The sequence below is a fragment of the Anomaloglossus baeobatrachus genome, chromosome 7, assembly GCF_048569485.1.
Source record: "Anomaloglossus baeobatrachus isolate aAnoBae1 chromosome 7, aAnoBae1.hap1, whole genome shotgun sequence".
In the NCBI taxonomy this organism is placed as follows: Eukaryota; Metazoa; Chordata; class Amphibia; order Anura; family Aromobatidae; genus Anomaloglossus; species Anomaloglossus baeobatrachus.
In genome coordinates this window covers 205098981-205111432 of record NC_134359.1, presented here as the reverse complement: position 1 = coordinate 205111432, position 12452 = coordinate 205098981, and the positions used below count along the sequence as shown (strand labels likewise).

At 38.6% G+C, this 12452-nt stretch overlaps 15 non-coding genes across 15 annotated transcripts; all 15 read left to right on the top strand.

Moving 5' to 3' along the window:
- Positions 1–215: 215 nt before the first annotated feature.
- TRNAT-CGU (transfer RNA threonine (anticodon CGU)) lies at positions 216–289 on the top strand. The gene has a single exon. It is a non-coding gene; the product is annotated as a tRNA-Thr (tRNA).
- Positions 290–1066: 777 nt separating this feature from the next.
- TRNAT-CGU (transfer RNA threonine (anticodon CGU)) lies at positions 1067–1140 on the top strand. Its single transcript has one exon. It is a non-coding gene; the product is annotated as a tRNA-Thr (tRNA).
- Positions 1141–1917: 777 nt separating this feature from the next.
- Positions 1918–1991, top strand: TRNAT-CGU (transfer RNA threonine (anticodon CGU)). The gene has a single exon. It is a non-coding gene; the product is annotated as a tRNA-Thr (tRNA).
- A 777-nt stretch (positions 1992–2768) lies between these two features.
- TRNAT-CGU (transfer RNA threonine (anticodon CGU)) lies at positions 2769–2842 on the top strand. Its single transcript has one exon. It is a non-coding gene; the product is annotated as a tRNA-Thr (tRNA).
- Positions 2843–3619: 777 nt separating this feature from the next.
- Positions 3620–3693, top strand: TRNAT-CGU (transfer RNA threonine (anticodon CGU)). Its single transcript has one exon. It is a non-coding gene; the product is annotated as a tRNA-Thr (tRNA).
- Positions 3694–4470: 777 nt separating this feature from the next.
- On the top strand, positions 4471–4544 carry TRNAT-CGU (transfer RNA threonine (anticodon CGU)). The gene has a single exon. It is a non-coding gene; the product is annotated as a tRNA-Thr (tRNA).
- Positions 4545–5321: 777 nt separating this feature from the next.
- TRNAT-CGU (transfer RNA threonine (anticodon CGU)) lies at positions 5322–5395 on the top strand. The gene has a single exon. It is a non-coding gene; the product is annotated as a tRNA-Thr (tRNA).
- A 777-nt stretch (positions 5396–6172) lies between these two features.
- Positions 6173–6247, top strand: TRNAT-CGU (transfer RNA threonine (anticodon CGU)). Its single transcript has one exon. It is a non-coding gene; the product is annotated as a tRNA-Thr (tRNA).
- A 777-nt stretch (positions 6248–7024) lies between these two features.
- On the top strand, positions 7025–7098 carry TRNAT-CGU (transfer RNA threonine (anticodon CGU)). The gene has a single exon. It is a non-coding gene; the product is annotated as a tRNA-Thr (tRNA).
- Positions 7099–7875: 777 nt separating this feature from the next.
- Positions 7876–7949, top strand: TRNAT-CGU (transfer RNA threonine (anticodon CGU)). The gene has a single exon. It is a non-coding gene; the product is annotated as a tRNA-Thr (tRNA).
- Positions 7950–8726: 777 nt separating this feature from the next.
- TRNAT-CGU (transfer RNA threonine (anticodon CGU)) lies at positions 8727–8800 on the top strand. The gene has a single exon. It is a non-coding gene; the product is annotated as a tRNA-Thr (tRNA).
- Positions 8801–9577: 777 nt separating this feature from the next.
- TRNAT-CGU (transfer RNA threonine (anticodon CGU)) lies at positions 9578–9651 on the top strand. The gene has a single exon. It is a non-coding gene; the product is annotated as a tRNA-Thr (tRNA).
- A 777-nt stretch (positions 9652–10428) lies between these two features.
- TRNAT-CGU (transfer RNA threonine (anticodon CGU)) lies at positions 10429–10502 on the top strand. The gene has a single exon. It is a non-coding gene; the product is annotated as a tRNA-Thr (tRNA).
- A 777-nt stretch (positions 10503–11279) lies between these two features.
- Positions 11280–11353, top strand: TRNAT-CGU (transfer RNA threonine (anticodon CGU)). Its single transcript has one exon. It is a non-coding gene; the product is annotated as a tRNA-Thr (tRNA).
- A 777-nt stretch (positions 11354–12130) lies between these two features.
- Positions 12131–12204, top strand: TRNAT-CGU (transfer RNA threonine (anticodon CGU)). The gene has a single exon. It is a non-coding gene; the product is annotated as a tRNA-Thr (tRNA).
- Positions 12205–12452: the final 248 nt, after the last annotated feature.

Sequence of the window (12452 nt, the reverse complement as noted above, 5' to 3'; positions counted from 1 at the left end):
CAAGCTCAAACTTTATCAGAGATTAACCAAAGTTTAGGGTTTTAATATCAGTAATTCAATAAAGATTGTATTTTTTGTCACTATTGAAGCCCTAAAAATTAGTCCAGTAAAGAAAGAATTTGCATAAGTCGTCTATCTCTAGACATTCAAGGACACTGAAAGACATGAGGTGAGGGCGACTCTACCAGTAGTGCTTTTCTACCCTTACACAAAGTGGTGCTGTGGCTTAGTTGGTTAAAGCGCCTGTCTCGTAAACAGGAGATCCTGAGTTCGAATCTCAGCAGTGCCTTCTTTTCATAGCCTCAGTACTGAAGTTTCTATGTTTAACAGTGTACTTTCCTTGTAAAAATACTATAAAGTCAAACTTGTCTTTCTCATATCCCTTCCTTAGATAGTGCAATGGAGAGATTCTAAATCTGTGTTGTCAAAGTACTCAAAAGGAAGAAGATGTCAGCCAATGTAGGATGGCATCAAGCATGCCAAATGAAAACAGTGGGTTTACTTTTGCCAGACTGAAATGTTAGAAAAGTTTGATAGCAGCCTTCTTGAACAGGAAATGCTGGAAATACTCACTGCTTGGGCTGAAAAAGATAATTTAGAGTTTCAACATTGGAGATGAAGGTAACTTCAACAAGTATGGGATTCAAAAACCATGCATGCAGAGCACAATGGATTAGTAGTCATACGCCATAACCACTCGGCAGCTCGTCTACAGGAAGAGTCTGTAGCCAGATGATGTGATCTAATGAGGATTTTGACAAGTCTGTGCAATTTCACTAAAGATTGTGTATGAGCTTCTGGCAAAGTGGCTCTTATCATATCTACAACAGTGGATTATGTCAAGAGTTGGACAAGCTCAAACTTTATCAGAGATTAACCAAAGTTTAGGGTTTTAATATCAGTAATTCAATAAAGATTGTATTTTTTGTCACTATTGAAGCCCTAAAAATTAGTCCAGTAAAGAAAGAATTTGCATAAGTCGTCTATCTCTAGACATTCAAGGACACTGAAAGACATGAGGTGAGGGCGACTCTACCAGTAGTGCTTTTCTATTCTTACACAAAGTGGTGCTGTGGCTTAGTTGGTTAAAGCGCCTGTCTCGTAAACAGGAGATCCTGAGTTCGAATCTCAGCAGTGCCTTCTTTTCATAGCCTCAGTACTGAAGTTTCTATGTTTAACAGTGTACTTTCCTTGTAAAAATACTATAAAGTCAAACTTGTCTTTCTCATATCCCTTCCTTAGATAGTGCAATGGAGAGATTCTAAATCTGTGTTGTCAAAGTACTCAAAAGGAAGAAGATGTCAGCCAATGTAGGATGGCATCAAGCATGCCAAATGAAAACAGTGGGTTTACTTTTGCCAGACTGAAATGTTAGAAAAGTTTGATAGCAGCCTTCTTGAACAGGAAATGCTGGAAATACTCACTGCTTGGGCTGAAAAAGATAATTTAGAGTTTCAACATTGGAGATGAAGGTAACTTCAACAAGTATGGGATTCAAAAACCATGCATGCAGAGCACAATGGATTAGTAGTCATACGCCATAACCACTCGGCAGCTCGTCTACAGGAAGAGTCTGTAGCCAGATGATGTGATCTAATGAGGATTTTGACAAGTCTGTGCAATTTCACTAAAGATTGTGTATGAGCTTCTGGCAAAGTGGCTCTTATCATATCTACAACAGTGGATTATGTCAAGAGTTGGACAAGCTCAAACTTTATCAGAGATTAACCAAAGTTTAGGGTTTTAATATCAGTAATTCAATAAAGATTGTATTTTTTGTCACTATTGAAGCCCTAAAAATTAGTCCAGTAAAGAAAGAATTTGCATAAGTCGTCTATCTCTAGACATTCAAGGACACTGAAAGACATGAGGTGAGGGCGACTCTACCAGTAGTGCTTTTCTACCCTTACACAAAGTGGTGCTGTGGCTTAGTTGGTTAAAGCGCCTGTCTCGTAAACAGGAGATCCTGAGTTCGAATCTCAGCAGTGCCTTCTTTTCATAGCCTCAGTACTGAAGTTTCTATGTTTAACAGTGTACTTTCCTTGTAAAAATACTATAAAGTCAAACTTGTCTTTCTCATATCCCTTCCTTAGATAGTGCAATGGAGAGATTCTAAATCTGTGTTGTCAAAGTACTCAAAAGGAAGAAGATGTCAGCCAATGTAGGATGGCATCAAGCATGCCAAATGAAAACAGTGGGTTTACTTTTGCCAGACTGAAATGTTAGAAAAGTTTGATAGCAGCCTTCTTGAACAGGAAATGCTGGAAATACTCACTGCTTGGGCTGAAAAAGATAATTTAGAGTTTCAACATTGGAGATGAAGGTAACTTCAACATGTATGGGATTCAAAAACCATGCATGCAGAGCACAATGGATTAGTAGTCATACGCCATAACCACTCGGCAGCTCGTCTACAGGAAGAGTCTGTAGCCAGATGATGTGATCTAATGAGGATTTTGACAAGTCTGTGCAATTTCACTAAAGATTGTGTATGAGCTTCTGGCAAAGTGGCTCTTATCATATCTACAACAGTGGATTATGTCAAGAGTTGGACAAGCTCAAACTTTATCAGAGATTAACCAAAGTTTAGGGTTTTAATATCAGTAATTCAAGAAAGATTGTATTTTTTGTCACTATTGAAGCCCTAAAAATTAGTCCAGTAAAGAAAGAATTTGCATAAGTCGTCTATCTCTAGACATTCAAGGACACTGAAAGACATGAGGTGAGGGCGACTCTACCAGTAGTGCTTTTCTACTCTTACACAAAGTGGTGCTGTGGCTTAGTTGGTTAAAGCGCCTGTCTCGTAAACAGGAGATCCTGAGTTCGAATCTCAGCAGTGCCTTCTTTTCATAGCCTCAGTACTGAAGTTTCTATGTTTAACAGTGTACTTTCCTTGTAAAAATACTATAAAGTCAAACTTGTCTTTCTCATATCCCTTCCTTAGATAGTGCAATGGAGAGATTCTAAATCTGTGTTGTCAAAGTACTCAAAAGGAAGAAGATGTCAGCCAATGTAGGATGGCATCAAGCATGCCAAATGAAAACAGTGGGTTTACTTTTGCCAGACTGAAATGTTAGAAAAGTTTGATAGCAGCCTTCTTGAACAGGAAATGCTGGAAATACTCACTGCTTGGGCTGAAAAAGATAATTTAGAGTTTCAACATTGGAGATGAAGGTAACTTCAACAAGTATGGGATTCAAAAACCATGCATGCAGAGCACAATGGATTAGTAGTCATACGCCATAACCACTCGGCAGCTCGTCTACAGGAAGAGTCTGTAGCCAGCTGATGTGATTTAATGAGGATTTTGACAAGTCTGTGCAATTTCACTAAAGATTATGTATGAGCTTCTGGCAAAGTGGCTCTTATCATATCTACAACAGTGGATTATGTCAAGAGTTGGACAAGCTCAAACTTTATCAGAGATTAACCAAAGTTTAGGGTTTTAATATCAGTAATTCAAGAAAGATTGTATTTTTTGTCACTATTGAAGCCCTAAAAATTAGTCCAGTAAAGAAAGAATTTGCATAAGTCGTCTATCTCTAGACATTCAAGGACACTGAAAGACATGAGGTGAGGGCGACTCTACCAGTAGTGCTTTTCTACCCTTACACAAAGTGGTGCTGTGGCTTAGTTGGTTAAAGCGCCTGTCTCGTAAACAGGAGATCCTGAGTTCGAATCTCAGCAGTGCCTTCTTTTCATAGCCTCAGTACTGAAGTTTCTATGTTTAACAGTGTACTTTCCTTGTAAAAATACTATAAAGTCAAACTTGTCTTTCTCATATCCCTTCCTTAGATAGTGCAATGGAGAGATTCTAAATCTGTGTTGTCAAAGTACTCAAAAGGAAGAAGATGTCAGCCAATGTAGGATGGCATCAAGCATGCCAAATGAAAACAGTGGGTTTACTTTTGCCAGACTGAAATGTTAGAAAAGTTTGATAGCAGCCTTCTTGAACAGGAAATGCTGGAAATACTCACTGCTTGGGCTGAAAAAGATAATTTAGAGTTTCAACATTGGAGATGAAGGTAACTTCAACATGTATGGGATTCAAAAACCATGCATGCAGAGCACAATGGATTAGTAGTCATACGCCATAACCACTCGGCAGCTCGTCTACAGGAAGAGTCTGTAGCCAGATGATGTGATCTAATGAGGATTTTGACAAGTCTGTGCAATTTCACTAAAGATTGTGTATGAGCTTCTGGCAAAGTGGCTCTTATCATATCTACAACAGTGGATTATGTCAAGAGTTGGACAAGCTCAAACTTTATCAGAGATTAACCAAAGTTTAGGGTTTTAATATCAGTAATTCAAGAAAGATTGTATTTTTTGTCACTATTGAAGCCCTAAAAATTAGTCCAGTAAAGAAAGAATTTGCATAAGTCGTCTATCTCTAGACATTCAAGGACACTGAAAGACATGAGGTGAGGGCGACTCTACCAGTAGTGCTTTTCTACTCTTACACAAAGTGGTGCTGTGGCTTAGTTGGTTAAAGCGCCTGTCTCGTAAACAGGAGATCCTGAGTTCGAATCTCAGCAGTGCCTTCTTTTCATAGCCTCAGTACTGAAGTTTCTATGTTTAACAGTGTACTTTCCTTGTAAAAATACTATAAAGTCAAACTTGTCTTTCTCATATCCCTTCCTTAGATAGTGCAATGGAGAGATTCTAAATCTGTGTTGTCAAAGTACTCAAAAGGAAGAAGATGTCAGCCAATGTAGGATGGCATCAAGCATGCCAAATGAAAACAGTGGGTTTACTTTTGCCAGACTGAAATGTTAGAAAAGTTTGATAGCAGCCTTCTTGAACAGGAAATGCTGGAAATACTCACTGCTTGGGCTGAAAAAGATAATTTAGAGTTTCAACATTGGAGATGAAGGTAACTTCAACAAGTATGGGATTCAAAAACCATGCATGCAGAGCACAATGGATTAGTAGTCATACGCCATAACCACTCGGCAGCTCGTCTACAGGAAGAGTCTGTAGCCAGATGATGTGATCTAATGAGGATTTTGACAAGTCTGTGCAATTTCACTAAAGATTGTGTATGAGCTTCTGGCAAAGTGGCTCTTATCATATCTACAACAGTGGATTATGTCAAGAGTTGGACAAGCTCAAACTTTATCAGAGATTAACCAAAGTTTAGGGTTTTAATATCAGTAATTCAATAAAGATTGTATTTTTTGTCACTATTGAAGCCCTAAAAATTAGTCCAGTAAAGAAAGAATTTGCATAAGTCGTCTATCTCTAGACATTCAAGGACACTGAAAGACATGAGGTGAGGGCGACTCTACCAGTAGTGCTTTTCTACCCTTACACAAAGTGGTGCTGTGGCTTAGTTGGTTAAAGCGCCTGTCTCGTAAACAGGAGATCCTGAGTTCGAATCTCAGCAGTGCCTTCTTTTCATAGCCTCAGTACTGAAGTTTCTATGTTTAACAGTGTACTTTCCTTGTAAAAATACTATAAAGTCAAACTTGTCTTTCTCATATCCCTTCCTTAGATAGTGCAATGGAGAGATTCTAAATCTGTGTTGTCAAAGTACTCAAAAGGAAGAAGATGTCAGCCAATGTAGGATGGCATCAAGCATGCCAAATGAAAACAGTGGGTTTACTTTTGCCAGACTGAAATGTTAGAAAAGTTTGATAGCAGCCTTCTTGAACAGGAAATGCTGGAAATACTCACTGCTTGGGCTGAAAAAGATAATTTAGAGTTTCAACATTGGAGATGAAGGTAACTTCAACATGTATGGGATTCAAAAACCATGCATGCAGAGCACAATGGATTAGTAGTCATACGCCATAACCACTCGGCAGCTCGTCTACAGGAAGAGTCTGTAGCCAGATGATGTGATCTAATGAGGATTTTGACAAGTCTGTGCAATTTCACTAAAGATTGTGTATGAGCTTCTGGCAAAGTGGCTCTTATCATATCTACAACAGTGGATTATGTCAAGAGTTGGACAAGCTCAAACTTTATCAGAGATTAACCAAAGTTTAGGGTTTTAATATCAGTAATTCAAGAAAGATTGTATTTTTTGTCACTATTGAAGCCCTAAAAATTAGTCCAGTAAAGAAAGAATTTGCATAAGTCGTCTATCTCTAGACATTCAAGGACACTGAAAGACATGAGGTGAGGGCGACTCTACCAGTAGTGCTTTTCTACTCTTACACAAAGTGGTGCTGTGGCTTAGTTGGTTAAAGCGCCTGTCTCGTAAACAGGAAGATCCTGAGTTCGAATCTCAGCAGTGCCTTCTTTTCATAGCCTCAGTACTGAAGTTTCTATGTTTAACAGTGTACTTTCCTTGTAAAAATACTATAAAGTCAAACTTGTCTTTCTCATATCCCTTCCTTAGATAGTGCAATGGAGAGATTCTAAATCTGTGTTGTCAAAGTACTCAAAAGGAAGAAGATGTCAGCCAATGTAGGATGGCATCAAGCATGCCAAATGAAAACAGTGGGTTTACTTTTGCCAGACTGAAATGTTAGAAAAGTTTGATAGCAGCCTTCTTGAACAGGAAATGCTGGAAATACTCACTGCTTGGGCTGAAAAAGATAATTTAGAGTTTCAACATTGGAGATGAAGGTAACTTCAACAAGTATGGGATTCAAAAACCATGCATGCAGAGCACAATGGATTAGTAGTCATACGCCATAACCACTCGGCAGCTCGTCTACAGGAAGAGTCTGTAGCCAGATGATGTGATCTAATGAGGATTTTGACAAGTCTGTGCAATTTCACTAAAGATTGTGTATGAGCTTCTGGCAAAGTGGCTCTTATCATATCTACAACAGTGGATTATGTCAAGAGTTGGACAAGCTCAAACTTTATCAGAGATTAACCAAAGTTTAGGGTTTTAATATCAGTAATTCAATAAAGATTGTATTTTTTGTCACTATTGAAGCCCTAAAAATTAGTCCAGTAAAGAAAGAATTTGCATAAGTCGTCTATCTCTAGACATTCAAGGACACTGAAAGACATGAGGTGAGGGCGACTCTACCAGTAGTGCTTTTCTACCCTTACACAAAGTGGTGCTGTGGCTTAGTTGGTTAAAGCGCCTGTCTCGTAAACAGGAGATCCTGAGTTCGAATCTCAGCAGTGCCTTCTTTTCATAGCCTCAGTACTGAAGTTTCTATGTTTAACAGTGTACTTTCCTTGTAAAAATACTATAAAGTCAAACTTGTCTTTCTCATATCCCTTCCTTAGATAGTGCAATGGAGAGATTCTAAATCTGTGTTGTCAAAGTACTCAAAAGGAAGAAGATGTCAGCCAATGTAGGATGGCATCAAGCATGCCAAATGAAAACAGTGGGTTTACTTTTGCCAGACTGAAATGTTAGAAAAGTTTGATAGCAGCCTTCTTGAACAGGAAATGCTGGAAATACTCACTGCTTGGGCTGAAAAAGATAATTTAGAGTTTCAACATTGGAGATGAAGGTAACTTCAACATGTATGGGATTCAAAAACCATGCATGCAGAGCACAATGGATTAGTAGTCATACGCCATAACCACTCGGCAGCTCGTCTACAGGAAGAGTCTGTAGCCAGATGATGTGATCTAATGAGGATTTTGACAAGTCTGTGCAATTTCACTAAAGATTGTGTATGAGCTTCTGGCAAAGTGGCTCTTATCATATCTACAACAGTGGATTATGTCAAGAGTTGGACAAGCTCAAACTTTATCAGAGATTAACCAAAGTTTAGGGTTTTAATATCAGTAATTCAAGAAAGATTGTATTTTTTGTCACTATTGAAGCCCTAAAAATTAGTCCAGTAAAGAAAGAATTTGCATAAGTCGTCTATCTCTAGACATTCAAGGACACTGAAAGACATGAGGTGAGGGCGACTCTACCAGTAGTGCTTTTCTACTCTTACACAAAGTGGTGCTGTGGCTTAGTTGGTTAAAGCGCCTGTCTCGTAAACAGGAGATCCTGAGTTCGAATCTCAGCAGTGCCTTCTTTTCATAGCCTCAGTACTGAAGTTTCTATGTTTAACAGTGTACTTTCCTTGTAAAAATACTATAAAGTCAAACTTGTCTTTCTCATATCCCTTCCTTAGATAGTGCAATGGAGAGATTCTAAATCTGTGTTGTCAAAGTACTCAAAAGGAAGAAGATGTCAGCCAATGTAGGATGGCATCAAGCATGCCAAATGAAAACAGTGGGTTTACTTTTGCCAGACTGAAATGTTATAAAAGTTTGATAGCAGCCTTCTTGAACAGGAAATGCTGGAAATACTCACTGCTTGGGCTGAAAAAGATAATTTAGAGTTTCAACATTGGAGATGAAGGTAACTTCAACAAGTATGGGATTCAAAAACCATGCATGCAGAGCACAATGGATTAGTAGTCATACGCCATAACCACTCGGCAGCTCGTCTACAGGAAGAGTCTGTAGCCAGATGATGTGATCTAATGAGGATTTTGACAAGTCTGTGCAATTTCACTAAAGATTGTGTATGAGCTTCTGGCAAAGTGGCTCTTATCATATCTACAACAGTGGATTATGTCAAGAGTTGGACAAGCTCAAACTTTATCAGAGATTAACCAAAGTTTAGGGTTTTAATATCAGTAATTCAATAAAGATTGTATTTTTTGTCACTATTGAAGCCCTAAAAATTAGTCCAGTAAAGAAAGAATTTGCATAAGTCGTCTATCTCTAGACATTCAAGGACACTGAAAGACATGAGGTGAGGGCGACTCTACCAGTAGTGCTTTTCTACCCTTACACAAAGTGGTGCTGTGGCTTAGTTGGTTAAAGCGCCTGTCTCGTAAACAGGAGATCCTGAGTTCGAATCTCAGCAGTGCCTTCTTTTCATAGCCTCAGTACTGAAGTTTCTATGTTTAACAGTGTACTTTCCTTGTAAAAATACTATAAAGTCAAACTTGTCTTTCTCATATCCCTTCCTTAGATAGTGCAATGGAGAGATTCTAAATCTGTGTTGTCAAAGTACTCAAAAGGAAGAAGATGTCAGCCAATGTAGGATGGCATCAAGCATGCCAAATGAAAACAGTGGGTTTACTTTTGCCAGACTGAAATGTTAGAAAAGTTTGATAGCAGCCTTCTTGAACAGGAAATGCTGGAAATACTCACTGCTTGGGCTGAAAAAGATAATTTAGAGTTTCAACATTGGAGATGAAGGTAACTTCAACATGTATGGGATTCAAAAACCATGCATGCAGAGCACAATGGATTAGTAGTCATACGCCATAACCACTCGGCAGCTCGTCTACAGGAAGAGTCTGTAGCCAGATGATGTGATCTAATGAGGATTTTGACAAGTCTGTGCAATTTCACTAAAGATTGTGTATGAGCTTCTGGCAAAGTGGCTCTTATCATATCTACAACAGTGGATTATGTCAAGAGTTGGACAAGCTCAAACTTTATCAGAGATTAACCAAAGTTTAGGGTTTTAATATCAGTAATTCAAGAAAGATTGTATTTTTTGTCACTATTGAAGCCCTAAAAATTAGTCCAGTAAAGAAAGAATTTGCATAAGTCGTCTATCTCTAGACATTCAAGGACACTGAAAGACATGAGGTGAGGGCGACTCTACCAGTAGTGCTTTTCTACTCTTACACAAAGTGGTGCTGTGGCTTAGTTGGTTAAAGCGCCTGTCTCGTAAACAGGAGATCCTGAGTTCGAATCTCAGCAGTGCCTTCTTTTCATAGCCTCAGTACTGAAGTTTCTATGTTTAACAGTGTACTTTCCTTGTAAAAATACTATAAAGTCAAACTTGTCTTTCTCATATCCCTTCCTTAGATAGTGCAATGGAGAGATTCTAAATCTGTGTTGTCAAAGTACTCAAAAGGAAGAAGATGTCAGCCAATGTAGGATGGCATCAAGCATGCCAAATGAAAACAGTGGGTTTACTTTTGCCAGACTGAAATGTTATAAAAGTTTGATAGCAGCCTTCTTGAACAGGAAATGCTGGAAATACTCACTGCTTGGGCTGAAAAAGATAATTTAGAGTTTCAACATTGGAGATGAAGGTAACTTCAACAAGTATGGGATTCAAAAACCATGCATGCAGAGCACAATGGATTAGTAGTCATACGCCATAACCACTCGGCAGCTCGTCTACAGGAAGAGTCTGTAGCCAGATGATGTGATCTAATGAGGATTTTGACAAGTCTGTGCAATTTCACTAAAGATTGTGTATGAGCTTCTGGCAAAGTGGCTCTTATCATATCTACAACAGTGGATTATGTCAAGAGTTGGACAAGCTCAAACTTTATCAGAGATTAACCAAAGTTTAGGGTTTTAATATCAGTAATTCAATAAAGATTGTATTTTTTGTCACTATTGAAGCCCTAAAAATTAGTCCAGTAAAGAAAGAATTTGCATAAGTCGTCTATCTCTAGACATTCAAGGACACTGAAAGACATGAGGTGAGGGCGACTCTACCAGTAGTGCTTTTCTACCCTTACACAAAGTGGTGCTGTGGCTTAGTTGGTTAAAGCGCCTGTCTCGTAAACAGGAGATCCTGAGTTCGAATCTCAGCAGTGCCTTCTTTTCATAGCCTCAGTACTGAAGTTTCTATGTTTAACAGTGTACTTTCCTTGTAAAAATACTATAAAGTCAAACTTGTCTTTCTCATATCCCTTCCTTAGATAGTGCAATGGAGAGATTCTAAATCTGTGTTGTCAAAGTACTCAAAAGGAAGAAGATGTCAGCCAATGTAGGATGGCATCAAGCATGCCAAATGAAAACAGTGGGTTTACTTTTGCCAGACTGAAATGTTAGAAAAGTTTGATAGCAGCCTTCTTGAACAGGAAATGCTGGAAATACTCACTGCTTGGGCTGAAAAAGATAATTTAGAGTTTCAACATTGGAGATGAAGGTAACTTCAACAAGTATGGGATTCAAAAACCATGCATGCAGAGCACAATGGATTAGTAGTCATACGCCATAACCACTCGGCAGCTCGTCTACAGGAAGAGTCTGTAGCCAGATGATGTGATCTAATGAGGATTTTGACAAGTCTGTGCAATTTCACTAAAGATTGTGTATGAGCTTCTGGCAAAGTGGCTCTTATCATATCTACAACAGTGGATTATGTCAAGAGTTGGACAAGCTCAAACTTTATCAGAGATTAACCAAAGTTTAGGGTTTTAATATCAGTAATTCAAGAAAGATTGTATTTTTTGTCACTATTGAAGCCCTAAAAATTAGTCCAGTAAAGAAAGAATTTGCATAAGTCGTCTATCTCTAGACATTCAAGGACACTGAAAGACATGAGGTGAGGGCGACTCTACCAGTAGTGCTTTTCTACTCTTACACAAAGTGGTGCTGTGGCTTAGTTGGTTAAAGCGCCTGTCTCGTAAACAGGAGATCCTGAGTTCGAATCTCAGCAGTGCCTTCTTTTCATAGCCTCAGTACTGAAGTTTCTATGTTTAACAGTGTACTTTCCTTGTAAAAATACTATAAAGTCAAACTTGTCTTTCTCATATCCCTTCCTTAGATAGTGCAATGGAGAGATTCTAAATCTGTGTTGTCAAAGTACTCAAAAGGAAGAAGATGTCAGCCAATGTAGGATGGCATCAAGCATGCCAAATGAAAACAGTGGGTTTACTTTTGCCAGACTGAAATGTTAGAAAAGTTTGATAGCAGCCTTCTTGAACAGGAAATGCTGGAAATACTCACTGCTTGGGCTGAAAAAGATAATTTAGAGTTTCAACATTGGAGATGAAGGTAACTTCAACAAGTATGGGATTCAAAAACCATGCATGCAGAGCACAATGGATTAGTAGTCATACGCCATAACCACTCGGCAGCTCGTCTACAGGAAGAGTCTGTAGCCAGATGATGTGATCTAATGAGGATTTTGACAAGTCTGTGCAATTTCACTAAAGATTGTGTATGAGCTTCTGGCAAAGTGGCTCTTATCATATCTACAACAGTGGATTATGTCAAGAGTTGGACAAGCTCAAACTTTATCAGAGATTAACCAAAGTTTAGGGTTTTAATATCAGTAATTCAATAAAGATTGTATTTTTTGTCACTATTGAAGCCCTAAAAATTAGTCCAGTAAAGAAAGAATTTGCATAAGTCGTCTATCTCTAGACATTCAAGGACACTGAAAGACATGAGGTGAGGGCGACTCTACCAGTAGTGCTTTTCTACCCTTACACAAAGTGGTGCTGTGGCTTAGTTGGTTAAAGCGCCTGTCTCGTAAACAGGAGATCCTGAGTTCGAATCTCAGCAGTGCCTTCTTTTCATAGCCTCAGTACTGAAGTTTCTATGTTTAACAGTGTACTTTCCTTGTAAAAATACTATAAAGTCAAACTTGTCTTTCTCATATCCCTTCCTTAGATAGTGCAATGGAGAGATTCTAAATCTGTGTTGTCAAAGTACTCAAAAGGAAGAAGATGTCAGCCAATGTAGGATGGCATCAAGCATGCCAAATGAAAACAGTGGGTTTACTTTTGCCAGACTGAAATGTTAGAAAAGTTTGATAG